At 48.1% G+C, this 24,834-nt stretch overlaps 1 non-coding gene across 1 annotated transcript; it reads right to left on the reverse strand.

Moving 5' to 3' along the window:
* Positions 1 to 11,937: 11,937 nt before the first annotated feature.
* On the reverse strand, positions 11,938 to 12,098 carry LOC122709648. Its single transcript, XR_006345635.1, has one exon. It is a non-coding gene; the product is annotated as a U1 spliceosomal RNA (small nuclear RNA).
* Between the last annotated feature and the right edge of the window lie 12,736 nt (positions 12,099 to 24,834).

The following is a 24,834-nucleotide window of genomic DNA, read 5'->3' on the forward strand; positions in this document are numbered from 1 at the left end:
GGAGACACAAGGGTCCCTGCCCTCCTGGAGCTGGAGGTCCGATGGGGGAGGGGCACAGAAAATCAACAGAGAAGTCCAGCAAGTGGCTGCAGGTGGTGGTAATGCCACAAAGCTGGTACCGGGGGGTCTTGATGGCAGCAGAAGTGGACGGCGGGTCAGCTCAGCACACGTGGTCACCAAGCCTCCACACGTGGTCACCGAGCGTCCACGTGGTCACCGAGATCCACACGTGGTCACCGAGCGTCCACGTGGTCACCAAGCATCCACACGTGGTCACCGAGCGTCCACGTGGTCACCGAGATCCACACGTGGTCACCGAGCATCCACGTGGTCACCAAGCATCCACACGTGGTCACCGAGCATCCACGTGGTCACCAAGCCTCCACGCGTGGTCACCGAGCGTCCACGTGGTCACCGAGCGTCCACGTGGTCACCGAGCATCCACACGTGGTCACCGAGCATCCACGTGGTCACCAAGCCTCCACGCGTGGTCACCGAGATCCACATGTGTCACTGCGGGCTGGACAGGGCTCACAGAGGATGCACACTCAGGCTTATCCAGTGGAGCTCGGGGGCTGGGGGGTCAGATGCAGTTGTGGGTCCTCACTCTCTGTGAGCACGAGGGGGCAGCAACCAGTGGGGTCGGGGGTCGCTGAGACAATGTGGGCTGGTGGGGAGGGTGTCCTGAGCAAGGCGCCTGCTTGCTCAAACCCAGGTGGGAGGGAGATGCTGCGTCCACCTGCCTGGGGACGGGGTGTGCCTCTGGCCGCCCCCACCGCTGTGTGCTCTGGGCTCAGGGAACAGCTCTGGTCTCTGCTGTCCATCGTGAAATGGGCAGCATGTGAGTGTGTGATCTCCTTCAAGGCCCCTTTTGTCCCCAGAGCCTGACCTGTGGTGGTGAGGCGGGCAGTGGGCACCAGGCCCTGTGGCAGCCTGACTCCACCCGCAGGGTCTGCCACTCAGCAGCAGGCGCCATCCCCACACCCTTGAGCACCCAGACGAGGTGACTCCCTGAGGCCGAGTCTCCTGAGGAAGGACCAGGGTCGTGATGCCAGCTCTCCCTAAATGCTGGGCAGCTTTGGCTGAGATGACAGACACTCAGGCACGGTCCTCAATGACCAGAGCTCGGAGTGCCGGATGGAGACCCTCACATGAGCAGAGACTTCTGGCAGGAGCAGGTGGGGGGCCCTGCCCTCTCTGCCAGCTGCCCGGTGGGTGTGTGGAGGGCGGGCCTGGCCTCGTGGGCCCCGTGGATGAAGGTGTCCCAGGCCACAGTCGCACCCCGTGCTTGCCCGTCTTCCATGGCTGCCCTGGGGCTGTAGGAGCGGAACTGAACGGTTACGGCGAAGGAAGGCTTGCACAAGTGGGAGCATTTCCTCTGTGGACCTTCACAGAAAACGTTAAAGAGCCCTGGTCCTGGGCATATGAGCATGCGGGGAGGAGCAGGCTCCAGACGGGGTGGAGGAGGGGCTCGTACATCTGGAGAAGCTGGGGTTGTGATTCCAGGGGTGGGCATCCCAATCAGGCCAGGGACCCCAGGGCAGACTGTCCCACGCTGTCGCACAGACTTGAGGGCTTGCCCTGTGTCTGAGGCTCTTGGGGCCCCAAAGGCTTTGAAGGTTGGCCGACATGCTGTCCCCACAAGAGGACGCTGGGCAGTGACTGCAGCCCGCCCGGCAGGTTCTGGAGCATTGGCGGCCCGGAGATCCCCGCACACCTGGAGGGAAGACGCCACAGCGCAGTCAAGGCATGGAAGTTGCTCTTGAGCACTACTTGATTTGTGTTGAAATAAACATTCCAGAAGGAGAGATAAAGGAGAAGTCTCCCAAAAGAAGAGAAAATGCTCCCAGCTGTCCTCTGACTTGTCCCAGCCACACCCTCCAGCTCACATGAGACCCAAGCGTTCTGTAGGGCAGAGGCAGGCAGTGGTCTCTACCATTGCTGTCAGAGAAGGAAGCCAGCTCGTCTTAATGAGGGAATCAGGGAAGACTTCCTGGAGGAGGGGGTGTTAAATAGGGCATTGGTGTGGGGCTAGAAGGTTGGTGGAGAAAGATGATAGGAGAAAGGGCATCACAGAGAGAAGACAGTGTGAGCAGTGTCTCTGAAGTAAGAGGGGCAGCAGGACTTTGGGGGACAGTGAGCGATCCAGTTTTGTTGTGGGACAGACTGGCCGTAAAGTTGCTGTTAAATGATGAGGCTGGACAGGAAGACCTGGGCCTGGCAGTGGATGACTTCATCAGGCACATGTGTTTATTTTAATTTGACAGATAAATAGGAAAACAGTGTGCTCAGAGAGCAGGGGCCACTACTTTTTAACCTTTCTTTATCCTCAGTACCTGGTACATTCGGGCATATTAGGGGGCTTAATTAGTGTTCACTCAGTGGATAGTGGATGGTTAGGTGGCTGGCCGGCTGGCGGGCTGGATGGGTGGATAGCTGGATGGATGAATGGTAGATGGATGGATGAACGGTGAGTGGACGGGTTGACGGGTGAATGGATGGGTGGATGGGTGGATGGATGATGGTTGAGTGGATGGCTGGATGGGTGGATGGATGGATGAATGGTGAGTGGATGGAAGGATGGATGAGTGGATGGGTGGATGGGTGGATGCATGGGTGGATGGGTGGATGATGATGATGATGAAAGTTGGAAGGCTGGAATGGAAAAATGGGTGGTGGATGATGGAAGATTAATGGACAAATGGTTGGAGAGACAGATGATGGACAGATACAGGCATGGAGGCATGCTGGGGTGAAAGGATGGGAAGGCAGGCAATGCGTGGGGAGAGGAATAGATAGACGGATGGGGGGATGGATGGATTAATGGGTAGATGGATGGGTGGGTGGGTGATGATGCCTAGATGGACAGATTGGCTGGTGATGAGGGACAGATGGATGAATACATTAGTGTGGTTGGGTGGACGGGTGGGTAGATGGATGTACATTGTGGATCCTGCAATTCCTAGAGCCAGCATAGATGAGGAAAGGGTGAGTATTTTTGGGGGGGCTATCACTTATTAGAGATAACCACATCTCTTCCCACAAGAGAAGTCAAAGATCTTCCACTCAGAGGCAGGTTTTCACCTCCCCACTGTACTTTGAGGTCTAAGTTTCTTCATAATCGTGTCCCTTTGTGTTTGGGATTAGTGTCCTAGGCGTATTGTTTTTAAATCATGAAAATGCTGTCAGGAAAGTTACTTAAGACTTGTGAGTATGTTGCGGAGAGACAGAGAAGGAGGGAGGGGGAAGGAGGGAGGGAGATGGTGTGGGGTGGCAGGCAGCCCCACGATTTGCCTCCAGACTGCCAGTGGGGAACGCTTGGCCTGGCAGGCTGGCTCCCAAGCTGTGACTCAGGGCTTGGACCTGGTGAGGCCTCGGTCTGAACGGGGCCGCCTGCCCAGCTGTGAGCTCCCCGCTTCACGTGGGCCCTGGGCCTGTCCCTGGCTGCGGCCGGGCCTCGCCCGGGGGCCCCATCCCTGCTTGGTGTCTGGGTGGCTCAGGTGGTCAGCTTCCTCTCCGAGGACCTACTGTGTGTCCCCGGCATTCACTGTCTTCTGGGGGCAACCAGCTGCACCCTGATCCCAAGGTGGTGGGTCCCCGCGGAGGGACTCGTGCAGGGTGGCACCAAGGGGGTGGCACCCCGGAGCTGGGACAGGTACCCCGGGAGGTGGAGGGAGAGCTGTCTGCGTGGGTGCTCACGGTCCCTGGGGAAGGCAGTGGGCATCCCAGGGGACAGGCAGGCTCGGCGCCCACGTGAGTGTGAAGCCCAGCTGCACCTTTTTGAGCCAGGACCACCTCCTTTCTCTGCCTGGACGGCCTTGGCTTCCCACTCCCCGAGCTGAGCCCAGGGTCTCTCTCCAAGCAGACAGAGCATCATGCTTGTAAGGCCGGACAGTCAGGGGACTAAGCAGGACACACGTCACCGAGCCTGCTTGGAAGGACCTCGCTGCTGCAGGTGCACGACGGAAACCTCCCACAGCCCGACGGTCTGCTTAGGTATACTTCGAATTCTTACTGAATTATATATGAAGTTTTCTACAACACTAATGGATGTACTCAATATGTTAACAGAGGGATCATCCTGACCTGTAATAATATTCGGTGAATTATGAGAAGTAACAGTTTAAATAACCTGTGTTTTTTAATCCTAACAAGCCAGTTCCCACCCACAGCAGCCCCGTGGGTGTCGGACCTCCCCCGCTTTCTGGAAGAGCGACCATGAGGACTTGCCCCTTGGCCCCACGCCACTGGCTGCGGAGGACCAGGGCAGAGGGTGGCGCTTGGGGCCACTGGCAACCAGACTCCTCCCCCTCGGCACCCTCCAGCCTCGTCCTGTGGGCTTTCCCAGCGCCTGCCCTTCCTGCCGACGGCGTCTAGGGAGCCGGAGGCTAGCTGGCTATGAGTGGTCAGACCCTTCAATGTTTGATTTCATTGGGGCTGCTTGTCATTGTGTTAATTAAAGTTCGAAGGTGTTGGCAGCAGCGAGGGTGTGGAGGGAGCGTGTCCAGTCTGGAGCAGCCGTGCGTTGGCCTTTGTGTGTCACTGGCTGACAAAGGTCCATCTAGTCAAGGCTATGGTTTTTCCAGTGGTCATGTATGGATGTGAGAGCTGGACCATAAAGAAAGCTGAGCACCGAAGAATTGATGCTTTTGAACTGTGGTGTTGGAGAAAACTCTTGAGAGTCCCTTGGACTGCAAGGAGATCCAACCAGTCCATCCTAAAGGAAATCAGTCCTGAATATTCATTGAAAGGACTGATGTTGAAGCTGAAACTCAATACTTTGACCACCTGATGTGAAGAACTGACTCACTGGAAAAGACCCTGATGTTGGGAAAGATTGAAGGCAAGAGGAGAAGCGGACGACAGAGGACGAGATGGTTGAACGGCATCACCGACTCGATGGACATGAGTTTGAGCAAGCTCTGGGAGTTGGTGGTGGACAGGGAGACCTGGCGTGCTGCGGTCCATGGGGTCACAAAGAGTCAGACAAGACTGAGTGACTGAACTGAACTCTCACTGGCCGAGATCCTCCGGGAGGGAGTGGCGGGGGGCGGGGGGGGGGGGGGGGCAGGGACCACTGCGCCTGGTTGCTGAGAAAGGAGCAAACAGCGTTCTGCTGGCCGGTGGCCGGGAGGGGCTCCCACGAGCCTTCCGGAAGCCCCTCTGTCTGGGCCCATCAGGCCCATGCACACCTCCCGTCTCACCCCGATGACACTGCCAGCCTGTCCCTGAAACACAGGACCCCTCCCTCGGCAGCGTGGCTCCTGCGGGGCTCTGCACGCCTGGCTCCCGCTGCCCGCCCTGAGCTTGAGTCCCGGGGTGGGGCCACCCTGGCTCTCAGCACACAGAGTCCCCTCGGAGCGGATCCCGCCTCAGCTGCCTGCTGTTCGCGCCTCAGCGCTCTCACTGGATGGCTCAGGCTGGCAGGTGGACCGTGCCTGTGGGCCAGTTGGTCAACAATGCCCGGAGCCAGGGTTGAGAAAGGTTCTGAGGCTGCAGGGGAGACGCAGAAAGCAGAGGGTCAGTCCCTTCCTGACCTCCGCCTTCTCCAGTCCCTTCCCAGGAGGGTGGGGGCCTTTGGAAGGGCCCCTGAGCCCAGCAGGCTCTTCTGTTTGCAGAAGGACCGGCCCCAGAGAGGGGAGAGGCAGCCCAGGCCTCCCCACATGGGCTTGAGGTGGCAGGCAGGGAGCGCTCCCTCCGGACGGGTCAGTGTCAGGTGGGCGTGCTTCGGTTCAGTTTTGTCTCCGACCTTCTCTCTGGGTGTCTGGCTCAAGCCCCGAACACGCTGCTCACATCTGGAGGTCAACAGAGGGGGATGAAGGCCCCACCCCGTGGCGCAGCTCTACCTCCCCCCCCCCTCCCCCGCTCCTCTCGGCCACCCCCGCCTTCCTCTCTGTCCCCCTCCCTCCACCCCTCCCTCCACGAGAGCCGCGGCCTGGCCGTCCAAGGGCTGGGCTTGGCCTCAGATGAGGCGTCCCTGTGGACAGCGGTGACGTCACGGATTAGTCTGTGGCTCCCAGGGTGTGGATTGAGAAGGTCTGCTTCCCTCTCCAGACTGGCGGTGGGGGTCTGGATGCCCGTCCCCTGGTGTGACCCTGAAGGAACACAGAGGGAGATTCAGTGAAGGACAGTGGGTGTGGAGGGGCAGGCTGCCCAGGACGGCCTCTCCTTGCTGGGGAAGACCCTGGAGAGCTGCTGCCTGCGCTAGGCTGTAGACCACCCAGTGGAGGGGCCCCGGGGAAGGACCCCTCCCCACCAGGATCAGTACCCAGCGGACGGCCGGCGGTTCCAGGCCTCGGCTGACTTGTGTAGCCCAGAAACATCTGTAGAGGTCGTAATCCCCAGCAGCTGTGAGTGTGACCTTATTTGGAAATATCAACTTTGCAGCCGTAATCAATCAGAGGAAGGGGAGGTCCTCCTGGAGTCGGGGAGGACCTAATGCAAGGACCTGAGAAGATGAAACTTGGACAGGCAGGCAGGGAGCCGGCGGCACGTGCCGATGAGGCAGAGACTGGTGCAATGTGCTGCCGCCCTAGGAGGGTCGGGGGCGTCCTGCCGCCCCTGGGAGCTGGACCGGTCCTCCCCCTGAGCCCCCAGAAGGAGCCCTGGCTCTGGACTTCCGGCCTCCAGGCCCCGAGGGAGCGGACCTCTGTTGTCTAGAGCTGCACAGGCTTAGGAATTTGGTGGCGGCCCTAGGGGCCGGTGCCAGCCGGGCCTTCACTGCCTGTGGTCACTCTGGCCGGCAGAGCCGCCGTCCTCGCTGCAGCTGTCTCTGCCCCCATCCGCTCCCTCTCACACGGGCTGATGGCGCTGGTGCTCCGTGCCCTGGGCTGGGCTCCGGTGATGCCTGCGCCAGCTTCTGAGCAAGGGATGACGGTCTCCGTTTCCTGCTCCGTCTAAGTGGTAATGCAGAGGCTGTCCCACTGCCTGGCCCTCCAGTTCCCCGTCTGCCACCTGTCCCTGGAGGGACCCGCACCCCTGGGCTGGGACGGTCATGGTCTGGTGCTGGGCACGGGCCGCCGTGGGGCGACAGCGTCCGTTTGCCGCGTCCTTTGTTCACAGGGGGGACACATGCCCAGATGTGACAGAGCAATATCATCTCGCTGGCAGCCCTCGGATCCCCAGATAAGCTGTTGATCGGACGGCCCCTCTAGTCTCTCGCTATCTGGCTTTATTTCGCTGTAATAGCGGGGAAGATGCAGTTGGTAACGACCCATGACAGCTGCTATATGGATATTCCCAGTCTTGGGGAGAGAGACAGGAAAAAAAAAAAAACACTTGATAAAAGTATGATTGAAGATTAATAGTTGTCTGGTGACGATTCGCAATGAAACAGCCCATAAAGAGATTACTTGTCTACAGAGTCCAGTTGCTCCAGGCTGCAGAGAGGCTGGTGTTCAGAGAGGGTGCTGCTGGGCCGGGGGGGGGGGGGGGGTGTGTGGGGACAGGTGCCTCCGTGCAGGCCCTCGGGCCAGCCCCGGGGCTCGAGGCGGTTTCAGGAACTCTTGGCCAGCAGCTTGGAAGAGTCCCAGCTTGGGGAGGGCAGATGGAAATTGCTTTGGAACTGTTTATTTATTTATATGCCAGCATGTTTCAGAAAGGATTTAAAGAGGCTTAGAAATTGCTTTGTCTAAGAAGCTCCTAGTAATCCTCAAGGCTCTTCCCCAGCAGTGCAGCAGATACTGTGGCATCAGACAGCCAGGTGGGGAAGGCTGGGCCAGGAATAAGACTCAGGTCCTTGTGCTAACAGTAAGGAAGCTGGGTCCCATTGGACTGCAGGGACCTCAGTGCCATGGGTGGAAAAGCCAGGACTGAAAACAGCTCACTCACTCATTCATTCATTCATTCTCTCATTCATTTTTTCATTGGAATCCTGCATCCTATGTGAAATTTTGCTCATCAGAAGAAACCAAGAGACTAGTTACAAACTGGGACAAGTTATCTTGCTGCAAACATAACCAAGGAAAGGTCAATGTCCTGAATACAGAGACACAGCTTGCACCTCCGCCCAGAGGAGACCCCCTTGGCCAGTGAGGACCAGGAAGTGACTTTGGTCACTGGCCATCAGGGGAGGCAGGTCCAAGTTCTGGAGGATGTGATGGTGCCTGTTAAATTGGCAAAAATTACAAATTGGAGATGAAAATCACCTGGATGGGGGAGCAGGGGCACGGGATACAGGACAAAGGGTTAAGCGTGGGTGGCTGCCGTGGCTGTGTTGCTGAGGGGGTTATGAGGGTTTATTGCATTTTACAAATAACAGAGTAAGTGCTTTCGTTCCCTGTGGCCACCAAACAAATTGGCACAAACTAGACAGCTTAAAACAACAGAAATTCATTCTCTGCCAGCTCCAGAGGCCTGACAGCAAGCTGTACCAGACCCCCTCCCCGAAAGGCTCCCGGGGACGGTCCTTCCCGCCTCTCGCCTCTCCCAGCTTCTGGTGGCCCCCGGGGTTTCTCTGGCACCTCCAGCTCATTTAACCGGAAGCTTCCAGGAGCAAAGCCTGTTCTGGCCAGGGGGCTGAATCCGACCAGACCCCAGAACAGAGTCTCATTTATCTGAAAGTGCTATGTGTAGCACCATGCAAGTCTCAGGTGGCGCCTGATTTCTGTTCTCAGACTGATTATTTAACACCTCCCAAGGGCGTCTCCACGATACCATCGGAGGAGATAACGGTGTACCTCTTGGCCCTGGGGAGCCTGCCAAGCTCATCTGTAGTATCTGGGAGTTTGAGTCTCAATCAGCACCTGGAGGAAAGGCGTGCCCACCCACCCACGTGTAGGGGGGCCGTGATGGGATGTGGCGACTTTGATGGGTTCAGCATAGTCCAGATCTGCGAGTCTCGAGTTCCAGTTTCTGCCATTTCTGAGCTTATTGACCTGAGGCAGGTCACTGTCACCTCTGAGCCTCAGTTTTCCATCTGTAAAATGAGAAGGCTGCAAGACGCGGGTCCACCCAGAAGCCATCTCAGCCTTTAAGGTGCTGCCCCTTTAAGGAGGGCGGGGTAGCGGAGAAGGTAGCCGCGCCCCCTTCCTCTCTTCGCGGAGCCTTCCAGACCACCTGTCTCCTGCCTCGCCCCGCCCCCTAGGGGAGGGGCGGGAGCAAAGGGGGCGGGGAAGGAAGACGGTTTACCTTGCGGGGCGGGCGCGCGGCGCAGGCGAACGGCCGGAGAGGTCCGCGGCGCTCACTTCCTGGCGTTGCCCCTTCCCCCTCCTCGCCGTTACCCTGTACATCCGGGTCTTTTGCCCTCCCCGCTCACGGGAGCCGTTGCCGCCCGTTGCCGCCGTTGCCGCCGCCCCCGCCTGGCTCGTCGCGGCTCCGCCACAGGGGCAGGTGCGGAGGGGTTCCCCGTCCGGCCGCCGCCGCCGCCGCTGCCCCGCTCCGGGCCCGGGGCTCCCTCTAGCGCTGCTGAGGAGCTGCCGCCGCGGCTCGAGGAGGGCGGAGGAACGGGGCTGAGAGAGAGCGCCTGGAGGCTCGCGGGGAGGGTGAGTGGTTTATTTTTTTCCCGTTTTCCTCGCTTCTCTCACACCCCTGGCTCGTCTGCTCCGCGACCCCATTTTGGCGGAGAGGCGGGCGCGGTGGGGCCGGCGCCCATCCCGGCGCCCACCCCTGGCGTGCGGCGGCATCTCCGCGGGCGCCCCGGGCCCTTCCTCCGCGCCCCGGGCCGCCCTGGCGCTCATTCATTCGGCTGTGCCTTTCTCCGCCCCTGCCTCCTTCCCCTCGCGTCTCCCCGCGCGTGCTCGCCGCCCTTTCCCGTGCCCAGTCTTGCCTCCGCCCGTGGCCTTTGGCTCCGGGCGCTTTCCCCTCCCGCGTCTTTGGTCGTCCCCCGACCCGGAGCTCCCACGTTCCTCCCAGCGGCCGCCTTCCCTCTCGGTGCTGGTCCCCGGATCCACACCCCCTTCTCCCTCGGACTCCACCAGGCCTCGCCCGGACACGCGGCCCTCCTGATCACCTGCCTTGAACTTGGTGCCCCGACCCCTTCCACCTGTGCCACGATACCGCCCGATTCAGGTGTTGCGTGGACCGCAGATCCTTAGCATTTAAAGTCCCGGTTCTCGGTCCTAGGGTGTGGTCTTAGCTGTGTTTCCAAAACACACGTTTCTACTATAATTATCCAAATGCATGACTGTCAAACTGTAGTGGAAGTGGCACTTGCTCTGTGTGTGTGTGTGTGTGGTCCTCATGGTTATTCTGGGTCACACCAAATCTCTCTCTCTCTCTTTTTTTTCCCTGGAGGAGTGTGTGATTGATTTGCTCTGAATGTAAAATTTGGCGGAAGATTGTTACTCTTTGAACTCCTCCACATTCCTTCTCCCGCTGTTCCATGACTGATTTGCAACATTACCTTTTAATACTGTTTGTTGGTGAAGCTTCTTGTCGGCTCATCTGTCACCAGCAGTTCCTGAATGTCCCCCAGTGTGCAGAATACTGATGAAATGCCTGAATTCTTGCAGTGCTACAAAATGCCATTCTGGAGAAGACAAAGACTTGGGGCATTTGTTTTCACTTTTTCTCCCCTCCCTCCTGTAAATTTACTGAGTTTGAAATCTTTTTACTCCTTCATGTGTAATGTGGAGAATGTGTATCAGTTGTGTGTTCTTAGAGTCTTGCCATTTGGAAGACTGGCATTCCAGAGGAGTGTTTTGTATAGCTCAAGGAATTTCAGTCACTTGGGTGTTCAGAGACTTATTGCAGATCGTTTTAGACTAATGTATCAAGAAAAATAAACTGATCCTTTTAATTCTTTAATTACACTTAATAATAGAAACAGAAGCTCTGTGTCTGGAACAACTTGGTAATTGGGGCTTACTTGATAGCCTGTTTGTAAAGTGTTGCAGTTAACTAAAGCTACCTGATTCAGCATTCATAAAATGAAATGACAGCAGTTTTTCTAATGTGACATTCATAGTTCATAATAATGAACTCCAAGGAAGGTACTTAATCCTGAAGTGCACCTTCCTGCATGTCAGTTTGATACAATTGCTGTCAATATTAATAGCATTTGTCTAACAGCCCTTTCTTCTGGAGAGGTAGGTACTAAAAAGGTGGTTGGCTGTTTGTCCACTTTCAGGTTTTGGATGACCACTTGAAGCACTAAGATTACTTAACTTGGAGTCAAGATTGCATTTTTTTTTTTTTTTTTTTGGGCAGAGCAATTTTGCTGGGTAATATATATGTTAAATTCTTTAAAACTTTAACAGGTAGCTACTTGAGAAAAATCTTGTTTTGTAAAATGTAGGATAAAAAGTATGAATTCTAGATTGTTTGATGATTGCATTAAGGCTAGATTTTTCTCTCCTAAGAAAAAATGGTTGATCAAAGGAAGGCATGATTAGTAAATTGACCCTAGTCGCCCCAGCAAAAATTCAGTTTCAGATGCTGAGTGAAACTGAGTGAATGTACTTTATTTCTGATAGATTACAAGTGACATGTAATAGCTAACTTAAGATTTTCTCAAAACTTTCTCCTTCAGATGGGTGAAAAATAGTGTCATTCTTGAGGTTATTTGACTCATTTAAAGTGGTCATTTACCTTTACTTAGTAATTGAGCAGTAGAGACGGATGCTTATTTCATTTAATCCTAGTCTCCTTGGGGAAAATATTGTACTGTCACTTTTATGAAGTTACTTAACTCTTAACTATTAATGCACTCCAGTGTTGGAACATACAATTTACTCTTTTCACTGTTTAAGGAAAACAGCATTTCAGGAACATTTAATCACAGTGTTGGCGGCGCCCACTGTCGCTGTGGTCTCAGGGTTTGGCCCAGTGCCTGCCTGTGCAGTGGACATGCAGTCAGTGTTCCGACTGATTGGATGAGTGGCAGGTTTGCAACAGTTAGACTGTAGCACTTTGGAATTAGGTAGCAAAAGTTTTAGAGAAAGATGTTGATTGCTCTCAGATGCAATTTTCTCTGGTAACTTGTAAGTTTTTTTTTTTCAGGGGAAAGCGGCGCCCGCAGTCCCCCACTACCATAAATTACACAGTCGAGTTTCCCCTATTTGAGGAAATCGCAGAGGTCAACACGGAGTGCAATGGGTGAGCCTCGCCCTGGGAGAACCACCTTCTTGATAATGGTATCTCCTCTGCCAGGTAAGTATACTTGTAAGTTTTGAGAATTGCTATATATAATTATTTTAAACTGCTTTGAAATCTTTGGGGAGAAACTACAATAGACATATCAGTTTGTGATATGCTTTAGTTCCATGAAGGGATATGTTCACTGAAAATGGATATTTGTTGTATATATCTTGTCAACATTCATGACCAATGGTAATTCAGATAATTTCTTGTATATTTAAAGTTTCTAAAAATCAGCATAAAAACTCTTTTGAGTGTGTGAGTTCATCCTATATTATAATCAGTTCACTAAATAAGGTTAATTTTCAAGGAGCATTTTTTCATATAGTGGAAAAGTAATGAATCTGATAATGTGGCAGTGTTTACTTAACATTTCAGTGGTGGTGATGATAATGATGTTAATAGTAACTAACACGTAGCTAGTGTGTGCTACTTGCCGGGCAGTGTTGTAAGACATTTAATCTTTACAACACCCTAATTCTAAAAGGTGATCGTATTATAGACTAGGAAACTAGTAAGGTTAGGTAACTGAAGGGACACAGAGATGGAGGACTGGGTCTCTGCTCCTAATTGTTACTCTGTAATAGTGAACACCTCTGTGCCACGTTCTCTATACGACCATGCAAGGTGTAGGTTAATTCCTAGTTAATTCTTAAGTAGCATTAGCAAAGTAAGGCTCAAGCCGCTTAGGTAACTTGTCCAAGTACTTGCCCAAGTAGGATCAAGAAGGCTGGCATTTCAACGCAGGCCTCTGTGACTTGTAGTCTTCACTAAAATTATTTCAAAGTACTAATTTGAGGTCCTGTATTTTATGTTATACATTTAGAAGGCATACTTAAAACAGCGAGTCTCCAAACGTTTTCACCTGCCACACAGGATGGATAGTGTTCACTCTTCTCTACTGTCTGTGAGCATATACGTTACATGTCAGTTGCTCAGTCGTGTCTGACTCTTTTCAACCCTATGGACTATAGCCCACCAGGCTCCTCTGTCCATGGGATTCTCCAGCTCACCAGGCTCCTCTGTCCATGGGATTCTCCAGCCCACCAGGCTCCTCTTGTCCATGGGATTCTCCAGGCAAGAACACTGGTGTGGGTCGCCATTCCCTTCTCCAGGGGCTCTTCCCGACTCAGGGATCCAACCCAGGTCCCTGCAGTGCAGGCAGATTGTTTATGGTCTGAGTTACTGTGAGCAAATACAGGATTATAATTTCCTGTCCACTGGCTGTAGCTTCACCCCTTTCCCACTCACACAAGTATACTGGAATGCAAATGAGTGACATTTGTAAAGTTTTTTAAACAAGGAAATCATTCTTAGAATTTTGATCCTTTAACTATAAGCCATTTCTTGTGACATGCCCCACATCCTGATTGTGGTACATCCCATGGGTGAGAATGGCTCTTTTCCAAGACACTGGGTGATTTTATTTCAGCAGAAGACCTGATGCAGAGATGTATTTTAGTCGCTGTTGGTTTATTTTGGAAAGGTGATGCTCCGGTGCTGTTGTGCACAGCATTCTGAAGCGCTCAGTCCTGCACAGTCACTCTCTGCCTGTGAGTGATCTCTGCTGGGTGTGTCCTGGCTGGTGCATCATGTCAGCTCTGTGCTAAATCTAAACTGATAGACACCTTTCACTGTGCCTGTCTGCACTGTGCCCCCAAATCCTTCTCTTAGTCATAAATCGGCATGTTCTCAGATAATCCAAATTGCACTGAATACTGAGGTCAGTTTCAGAAAACACCAGAAAAAGATACATCATATTCCCAGATGTTATTACTTGGGATTGTTGTTGTTCAGTTGCTGAGTTGTGTCTGACTCTGTGGCCCCTTGGACTGCAGCTCGCCAGGCTTCCCTGCCCTTCCGTCTCTCCTGGAGCTCGTGTAGGCTCCTGTCCACTGGGTCGGCGATGCCACCCAGCCGCCTCACCCTCTGTTGCCCCCTCCTGCCCCTGGACTCCATCTTCCCCAGCATCGGCGTCTTTTTCAGTGAGGCAGCTCTTCGCGTCAGGTGGCCAACGCGTTGCAGCTTCCAATAGGTTAACCCTAACCCTATTAAGCTTCAGTCATTCCAGTGAATATTCATGGTTGATTTCCTTTAAGATGGACTGATTTGATCTCCTTGCTTTCCAAGGGACTCTCAAGAGTCTTCTCCAGCACCACAATTCCAAAGCATCCATTCTCCAGCACTCAGCTTTCTTTATGGTCCATCTCTCACATCTGTGCAGTGGCTGTTGGAAAAACCATAACTTTGACTGTATGGACCTTTGCTGGCAAAGTGACATCTCTGCTTTTTAATATGCTGTCTAGGTTTGTCATAGTTTTCCTTCCAAAGAACAAGTGTCTTTAATTTCATGCCTGCAGTTACCATCTGCAGTGATTTTGGAGCCCAGAAAAATAAAATATCTGTCACTGTTTGCACTTTTCCCCCTATTTGCCATAAAGTGATGGGACTGGATGCTGTGATCTTAGTTTTTTGAATGTTGAGTTTTAAGCCAGCTTTTTCACTCTTCTCTTTCACCATTATCAAGACGTTCTTTAGTTCCTCTTTGCTTTTTATCATTAGAATGGTATCATCTGCATATCTGAGATTGTTGATATCTCTCTCTCTGCAGTCTGGACTCCAGCTTGTGATTCATCCAGCCCAGCATGTCATGTGATGTACTCTGCATATAAGTTAAATAAGCAGGGTGACAATATACAGCCTTGACATACTCCTTTCCCAATTTGGAACCAGTCCGTTGTTCCATGTCTGGTTCTGTTACTACTTGGCCTGCATACACATTTCTCAGGAGACAGGTAAGGTGGTCTAGTATTCCCGTCTCTGAGAATTTCCACAGTTTGTTGTGATTCACACAGTCAAAGGCTTTAGTACAGTTAGTGAAGCAGAAGTAGATGTTTTTCTGGAACGCTCTTGCATTTTCTGTGATCCAGTAAATGGTGGCAATTTGATCTCTGGTTTCTTAGCCTTCTCTAAATCCACCTTGAACATTTGGAAGTTCTTGGTTCACGTACTGCTAAAGCCTGACTTGAAGGATTTTGAGCATTGCCTTGCTAGCAGTGTGAAATGAGCACAATTGTACGTTAGTCTGAACATTCTTTGGCATTGTCCTTCTTTGGGATTGGAATGTTAACTGACCTTTTTCAGTCCTGTGGCCACTGCTGAGTTTTCCAAATTTGCTGGCATATTGAGTGCAGCACTTTAATAGCATATCTTCTAGGATTTGAAAGAGCTCAGCTGGAATTCCATCACCTCCACTAGTTTTGTTTATAGTAATGCTTCCTGTATTTCTATATTTGGGATTGTTTATGCCATTTTTCTGTTCTTAATGTGGGCAATGGAGAATTAAGGGCACTAATTTAAATGAAACGGAGATCTTGAAGTGGACTTTTGTAGTTTGTTGACTTGTGCTGTTTTTTTGGGCTACGCCACAGGGCTCGTGGGATCTGAGTTCCCCAACTGGGGATCAAACCCAGGCCATCAGCAGTGAAAGCCTGGAGTCCTAACCACTGGACGCCAGGGAGTTCTTGACTTGTTCTCTTATTGGTAGAGTCTCCATGTAAAATTTTAGTATGTATGGACAAAAACATTTCATTTAAGTCCTGATTTGCTTTTTCCTGATAGTGTTAATATTTTCGGATCATCTATAAGATATGAATAATACTATGTTTGCTACTTGCCTCCCAACACTGTTGTGAGATTTTTGTATTTATTTCAGTGCAGCATAGTAGGGGAGGAAGAATGTAATTTTATTGAAGTGATGCATTTTTAAGTTGAATGATCATTAAATTTTTTTTGTTTGTTTTGATGTAATTCTTTGACACCTGGGACAGTACATGGAATATGATTGCTATTGATTACTCAAATAGTTATTGAGCACATAAGCAGGGTTATACTACAGTGAATAAAACGTTAGTGGTCCCTTTTTAAGAGTAGAAGCAAAGACGGAGGAGAATAGACAGTATGAATTTAGCAGGTACCTAATCTTATGAGCTAGGATAAACACCCATCTTGTAATGCCATCTAAACTGAGATCTGAAGAGTGGACCATTAGTCAGTCTGGCAAAAGGAGAAATGCATGGACATAGGAAGGAGGAGAGGCCAAAGCCTGGAGGTGAGATCAATCGTGTGCATCTTAGAAACAGTCACTGGTTCTGTGTGGCGGTACTGCCGGGTATGAAGGAGACATGGGAAAGAGGTGGACAGGAAGTGTGCTGTGAGGCTGGCTGGCTGGGTCATGTTAACAGGTTCAGGGCAGTTTGGACCAAAGGCCACAGTAAGCCATTATAGGACTTTAAAGGGGGTGAGAAATATTCATTTATCTTTTCAAAAGATTGTTCTCAAAACTTTTGGAGAATGGCCTGAAGGTAAAGTAAGACTGAATATAGTTGAGCAAGTTCAGAGGCTTTTGCTAAAGTCCATGAAAGAACTGATAGTGATCAGTGCTCAAGTACTGACAGGGGATGGTCTGGCAATACAGGGTTTATGGATGTGGGCTCCCTTGGGCCCATAACTTTGTGTCCAGTGGTAAAGTAGAGGATGAGTTTCCCCAGAGGGCTGTCCACCTCTTTTTCAGGTAAAGTTGAGATGTTGTGAAGCTAAGGCAATCCAGATACATTCTCAAATACACATTTTCAGTTGACTCTGCATATTCTTAGTCTACGAGCTGACCCACCCCAGAGTAGAAGCATCAGACTGGGACTTACGAGGCCTCCCTGAGTCAGGCTCTCAGTTTCCACCAGAGCCGAGTAGCCAGCTGCTCAACAAAAGCAGTGGGCCTGATAGCTGTTCAGGGAGGCAGAAGAGTCCTTCCGCCCAGGGGCACTCCAGGTGGCACCTTTATCAGAGGCTCCAGTCAGTAAAATCATGAGTCACAGAGACTTGTCACCAGAAATGGTTCTTAGGGCTGTGGAGCCCCAAAGGTGCTAGCACTTTCCTGCATGCAACCCTTCCTGATTGGGAGAGTCCTCTCTGGGACTTAACAGGATGGGGAAGTTCATCTGTACTGTAGGATGGATGTAGAGATTTACTCCTCTGTTTTCTTCTAAAAGTTTTTTTTTTTTTTTTTTATAGTTTTAGCTCTTAGATTTAGGTCTTTGATCCATTTTAAATTAACTTTTGTGTATAGTGTGAGGAAGATGTCTGAATTCATCTTTTTGTATATCACTATCCAGTTGTCTCAGCACTATTTGTTGATGAGACTATCCTTTCCCCCTGTTGAATTGCCTTGGCGTTTCTGTTGGTAATTAGTTGGCCATAGATATATGGCTTTATTTCTGGACTCTCATTTCTGTTTCATTGGTCTGCATGTCTCTCCTTCTGCCAGTACCACATATTTTGATTACTGTAGCTTTTCATGCCATAATAATATAGCATTCTTCTTGTAAAAAAATAAACACTGTTAAATATTGAAACTATATAGAAAAGTAAAAGAAGAATGTAGAAATCATCATCTGAGTGGTCACTGTTTTGGTGAACGTGTCTCCAGACACCTCTGCATGTACATGCATGTTGTATGAGTGCACACACACCCTCTGCAATTATACATAGAGACGTGTCAGTATTTGCCCACACTCCTTGTTCTTGTGTACTTCTTGAGTGAATACCTCTATCGTCAACTTCAGGAGAGAAATGATTATTTTTCTTCCTTCAGGCACTTTTTAAATTCTGTGAGTTTTTACTGACATAAACTTCTGAGAAGAGTGAAGATGCTTTGGGCTGAGAACTATGAGTGTTGTTTTCTTGGTCTCATGTTAAATGGAATGTATTTCTCACTCATCTGCCTAAAGATGGCCTTCAAACAAAATTTTAAATGTGTGCTCTGTGAATGGATGGCAAATTATGTGTGAAACTTTCAGAAATTAATCCCCAGATCCAGCTTTAAATAAATTTAGTTTGCAGAAATCTCCTGTTAAGTATTAGGTAAACTTTTTGGCAGTTGTGACAGTGAGTGTGGAACCAATAAATTATATGTGTCTGTGCAGTGATAGTTGTATTTACAGTCATGTGGGGGCTGATCCCTGTTGCAAGCTTGGTTTTTACTGAGTTATAGAGGAGTAGCATATTTGCGCTTTTGTCCTTGGTGATTTCAGCCTCGTAGACTTGATGAAGCTGGGTCCTTCGCTACTTTGAGTAGCCAAATTTGAGCTGACCAAATTCGTCTGAGTGTAGGTCCACTTCCATGATCAGAAACTCCTCTGACATTCACATTTTTCTTGCAGTATGATTTTTCTATGATGAATACATGTTTTAAACCATACAGATTATGCTTCATTTAAAAAGATTGAAGTTTAATTTTGGAAATAGGGAGCCATTAAAGAGGTTTTGACTTTGGAGAGTGACATAGACAGACAAGTTTCAAGAAGCCACCGCGCACATTGGTTGGTTCAGTGTAAATTTGGTGTTTGAAAATGTCATGCTTAGTCCATGGCCATATCACCCTGAATGTGCCCAATCTCGTCTGAGAATGTCATGCTTAGGTTATGTGGGAAACTGGATCGCTCAATGAAATTATATAAATGAGTGCTTTTTCCATGGTTTTTAAAAGTTAAAACTTGAAATAAGAAACTTTCAGATGACAACTAGACTCTACAGAATGAAAACCAGTTAGCAGTGACTAACTGGTGGGCTTACAGATTTTTCCTCCTGCTTTTGGTGGAAATTTTAGAAAAAAATATTAACTATATTATGTAATAAGATGTTACAATGAAGCTCTTTTGTTCTGAGTTGAGCTCTAAGTCAGTAGATGCACATTTCTGAAATGCGTTGTAAGAACAACACAATGCAGGTCCTGCAAGAGAAAGAGCCAGAAAACGGATCTTGTGACTTCTAACACCTATCCCATCTGTCGGTATATAAAGATTCAGGAAGTTGGAAATTGGAAGCGTTTTTGAACCAAGTGGTTGATGTGAGTTTCTTCTGACTCCCGCTCCCATCTCAGCGTTCCCCCCACCCCAAGTATGGGGTGACTTGGAGAGCTTACTCAGCGATTGATTCGGTTCGTGGACACAGCGGGTTGATGAATGTCTCTCATGCCTGGGTGAAGGAGAGGCTGTTTGCTCTGGCAGCACACGAAAAGGACCTGTGTGGGTCCTTGTTCTCTGGGGCGAGGGTTGCGTGGTTCCTGCGGATCCTGTGAGGGCCACCAGTGAGAGAAAGCCTGCTGGAACAAAGTGGTGTGGAGTGGAGCAGGGACTAGACGACTGGATGCCCAGAGCACCTGCATGTTCTCCATCAAGGAAATGCAGTGAGAGATCTCAAAGGGCTGGAGTGGCTGAGAGCGTCCCAGGATCCTGGAAGCAGTTCCTCACAGGTTGGCTTTATGCCCTTGTGAGCTAAGAGAGTGCCCATGTCCTACAGGGACCCTTAATTGCCTCACCCAGGGTTACTAAGGTGGAAGGAAGAGGGGTAAAGTGCAGTCCTCTTAATAATGCCTGCTAGCCTGCTTTTGGAGAAGGAAATGGCAGCCCACTGCAGTATTCTTGCCTGGGAAATCCTTGGACAGAGGAGCCTGGCAGGGTATATAATCCATTGGGTCTCAGAGAGTAAGACACGACTTAGCGACTAAACAGCAGCCTGCCTTAGGCAGAGCCGGGCATAGGGGAGAAGCTGTAACCTTGAATGACAATTTTGACGATTATATGGTACTAAACAGGGTCTATCAGTTTCTAAGCTCAGTTTTTATAACTTGAAAAAATGACTAAAATCATAATAAAGGTTTGGGGCACTATCACCAAAGAATAACTTTAAAGAGCAGCAGTGAACAGAAATTTGCTTTATGGTTACATCCCACAGGTTCTGCTTGTCCGGGGTAATGGTTACTGTTGTTTTTCTAATAAGAAAAATATCAGTGAAAACAAATTTTTATAAGAAGAATGTGCCCATTGAGACATTTGTTGGGGGTAAAACACTGCCTTTAGGGCCAGGCAGATCTGTGCTTGAGTCAAACCAAAACCTTGTTAGCACTGACATGAGGTGAGTAAACCAGTTTTTTAGGTTAATTTCTGTCATTTACTTCTCATAAAAGGGGTAGCATCATCTGCTTTCTAGTGTTTTCCAAAGAGATTTTGGTCTATAGCAAAATTCATGGTACACATAGGTGCTCACAAATATTACTAGTGCTCTTTCCTCTCTGAAGCAGATGTTTCCTATAACTTTAAATGTTCTTACTCCCCTTCACATATGTTTTACTTCCTCTAAATGTACTTCTTTAGCATACCAAATAGATTAGAGGATTTAAATGACAACTGGATACTACTATCAAGAATGTAAGAAGTGTGAGCTTTTAATATAGCTAAAAATTCAGTTTTGAATTGAATTGTGAAAACTTTTCAGAAACAGTGAAATGTAGTTTTACTTACGTGTTAATTTTTAGTGAGGAAGCATGAAGTAGGGATCTAGAGAAAAGGTAGACGCAGGTGGAGAGTTGTTTTCATTACTGTTCTTGGAGCTTTCTTTCGGGGGGGGGGGGGGGGGCGGCGGGCAGGCAGTGCACTGACTTAGTTGCTCCTTGGCATGTGGGATCTTCCCAGGTCAGGTGTTGAACCCATGTCTCCTGTATTGGCAGGCGGATTCTTTACCACTGAACCACCAGGGAAGCCCATGGTTTGGTTTTCATAAAGGAGAAAGAAGCCTTCTTATCCCAGGGAAAACACTTTGTAAAAACCAGTACCATTCTAGTGTTCCTATTTTCTCAAAACATGCATCAGTGTTTTCTTTTTCTGGAAAGCTAGTTTAGTTTTTTATTTGATTGATACTGTTTAAAATGTTCTTGGTGTTTTGTCATTTCTTCTTTCTGGATGTTCTTATACTCTAGCATTCAAATTTTGTACTTTGAAACTTAAAGTTTTTTTAGTTATTTTTAGGAATACAGGCACCTCTTAAATGTCTCAAAAAGCTGATTTATGTCACTTTTAATTTCATAAGATCTTTACAGTCTGCATCTCAGAGTTACATTTGTAACATAGTTAAGATGTGTTTATTTATAGGAATGGCTTTAAATTAGGAAGGAAGTTATAGTTAGCATTGTATTTGAGTCCAGAATATTCTTTATAATTCATTCAAGCATCTTAGGTTGCAGCCTGCAGAAATTGACAGGGTAATTTGGATGGAAAAGGAACGTATTGGGAGGCTGGCAAGTAACTCACAAAACTGGCAGAGAGACTAGGAATGCAGCCTCAAAAAACCTGAGCAGTCGTGAAAGGAGGGCGAGCCCCAGGAAAGCCCAGCCCAGCCCAGGTGATCGTCTGGTTGGGACGCTGGCTCTGGGCTCTTGCTGCTGTCAGTGATTCCTCAGGTGCCCCTCTCTGGATCGATCAGTCAGAAGCCATGGGGGTGGAGGTGCAGTGTTTGTGGGCTGGCCTTCCATGACCTACCTACACACTTGTGCTCCTGTGACTCTCCGAGGTCCTTGACCTGGCACATTTAACATGAATGGAACTCTTGCTTTTTTTTGTTGACCTCAGTGGTAAAGAATCCGCCTGCCAATGCAGGAGACACAGGTTTGATCCCTGATTTGGGAAGATCCCCTGGAGGTGGAAATGGCAACCCATTCCAGTATTCTTGCTTGGGAAATCCCGTGGATAGAGGAGCCTGGTGGGCTATAGTGCGTGGGGTCCCAAAGAGTCGGACACGACTGGGCAGCTGGGCATGCACGCACCTGCTCCTTCCCACCCAGGCAGGTGGTCTGAGAAGTTGTTCTGTAGTTTGAATTTTTCTGTGTTATGTCTCCTTATACATAGATTGAGGTACAGCATATTTGCCAAGTATTTTACAGAGGATAGTATTGAGAATGTCCCCATGTGTCACATCAGAAGGCATACCAATGATTGTCACATTTCTTGGTGATACTGAGTTTGATCCCTCATTTGAAGTGATGCTTACCAGCCTTTTCTGTTTGTTTTTTCAGTCTAAAATACGTACATAAAAATTATTGATGATATGAAAGTACTAATTATGGCAAATAATTATTGTGTTGCAATGATGCATTCATTTGGTTTGTGGATATTAACCTGTTAAATCATTTAAGGAGTTTAAGTCTAGACAATAAAGATAGCACAGTACTAGCTGTTTTTTTCTCTGCATAGGTTGGAGAAGTTTTATTTTATTGATTTGTCTTCTTGTGTTTATACTAATGTTTGAGAGTAACACTCAGATACAGTGCTGTGAGCACTCTGAGCATGTACCACAAAATGGTATGTGTATATGTTTAGATGTATAGACTCATTTCAGGCCTTGACTCATAGATGTATAGACTCATTTCAGGCTATGGCAGTTCCTCTTTACTGCATAATAGGCAACACGAGGTAATATACTATGTATGCCAAAATGTGGAAATACTGATTATTTTCCACTTGTATATCTCTGCAAAGCCTCTTGAAATTAGGAAAAGCAGAATTCCATTAAGAAAGTACCAGCTGTTTTGAGAAATTAAGCTGTATGATGTGATGCTTTTGTATTTGTGTGTATTGATGTTTTGTATCTGTTAAATCCGTTAGATATCATATGGCTACTTTCATTCCTAAGAGAAAAACTGTAAGATATGTAAGGTTTTGTTTTTTTTTTCTTGAAAGAGAAGATACAGAAAAAAAAAAATCAATTTTATCTTAGGATGTGTAGCATGTTTGGACAGTGTTTTAAACATAAAGCTTTAAGACACACACACACACACACACTCTTTGGTCATTAAAGACTAATTTTTAGAGTAGTGCATTTTTTCCCATTATTCTTTGTTTATTCCAGTTTTATTGAGAAATAGTTGTCATACATCACTGCATAAGTTTAAAGCATACTCCGTGATGATTTGACTTCCATATATTGTGAAATAATGCCAATAAAAGGTATGTGTCCTTTTTTGATATGTTTCCCCCTTGTAAGTTCAGACTTAAATAGTCAATATCTGAAATTAACTAGACTCTGCAATAAGTGGAAATAAAAGACAATTAAAGTTTAAACATGCATAGCAAATAGGATAATAATTGTTGAAAAAATTGGCGTAGTGTTTGTTATTTAGTGTGACTGAAAAATCTTACCTATTCTGTTCCCACAGATAGATGGGCCTCGATGTTGCCTCAGTCTCAGTTTAACAAAGCTTTTTCTTAAGGACTTTTACATTAATCTATTCTGTGCCCCTTGTTAGGAATCAGGTGGATAGTGTTTAAAATGCTTCTTTTAGACACAGATGTATAGAACAGTCTTTTGGACTCTGTGGGAGAAGGTGAGGGTGGGATGATCTGAGAGAATAGCACTGAAACATGTATATTATCGTATGTGCAATAGATCGCCAGTCCAGGTTCGATGCATGAGACAGGGCCCTCAGGGCATCTAAAAAATATCTTTGAAAGTTGTTAGTGGTGGTAGTGTTTTTAAACATAAAAGGCAAAATCAAAGGTCAGCACCTCTCTAGCTTTCTCTAACACTGTCCTCTAGGCATAATTCAATTACTTCTTCATCTGTTTTCCTAAAGTATTTTATCCACAGAACTGTAGCGTAGCATTGTACTTAATTACACTGTATGGTCGCAATTTATTTACCTGCCTTCACAGACTGTGAGCTTCTTGAGGACAGGTCTTATATTACTCAGTATATACTCTGCCTTGCATGTGACAATCTGGCTTTTCTAATCTTTGTCAAATTGCCATTGCTGAACAGGTTAGCATTATTTTTTAAAGAAGATTGTGTGACAAGGCATTTTTTAATGATTTTGAAGAAATCTGCGGTTTGATGGCTTCTTAGACAGTTGTGAAGTAATATTACATGTCAGGCATACAGTATCTCTTCTGAGTGGCTATCTGCTTGCTGCAATTGAATTATTCTGTTAGCTTGGAAGAACCAATATCTATAAAACCACGGTGCCCACTTGAGAGTGTTCTATTTAACATCTTTTTTATTAATTTAAATAGGGGAAATAACAGATTTTTCTAAATGTTACTAGTTAGCCCATTACTTTTTTTTTTTTTTTTTTTAATGGCCTCTCCTTATCTCTCATTTTCCTAAAGAAATCTTTTTGGCAGAACAGCCAATCTTATGAGGCCATAACTCTAAATAAGTCGCATTTACTCAGGTCCCCTTAAATCATGTATCATGTTTGCTTAATTCACTCACTCGGCCAGCATTTACGCGTTGGAGGCTGCAGTGTGCCAGGCATCGTGCTTAGTGCAGGAGATGCAATAACAGTGAACAGGGGTTCAGTCCTGGAAAAGAGCCAGACATTACCACTAGTGATGTGACGTGTCATGGGGCCCATGAAAAAGGATTCTTGTGGAATTGTCTCTAAATTTCTATTGCGATTGTGATCTGTAACAGTGATGTAGTATGGGCAGAATTGTTAAGGACTTGTTAGTTTGTACATATGCAGGTATCATTTCCACAGGAAGTCATTAGCCTCTTTCAGGATAAAGACTGGCTTATTTCTTCATATCTCAAGCACCGCTGGGGACAGAATAAAGATTGAATCGACAAACAAAAACTCTCTAACCTCTGTTGCTGCTTAAAATCTTTGGGCCTTGAAAACTGCAAGAACGGCAGTGACCACATCTCTGCAGAGGGAGTGCTCTTGGCCTAATGTTGACAGGTTAAGATTGGGGAAAAGAGCCAGACCGTAGAATAAGTGCCCCTCGAACTTTATTTCTGGGTCGCTCAATTTCATGAATACATATTATAGTCCTTTCTATAGATGAAGAAATTGAAACTTTGGGAGATTTAAGATTCTTGCTTCAAGTTTAAAAGCTGAGATTTTCTTTCTGTCAAATTACCTTACGT

Source organism: Cervus elaphus, chromosome 15 (genome assembly GCF_910594005.1).
Source record: "Cervus elaphus chromosome 15, mCerEla1.1, whole genome shotgun sequence".
Lineage (NCBI taxonomy): Eukaryota > Metazoa > Chordata > Mammalia > Artiodactyla > Cervidae > Cervus > Cervus elaphus.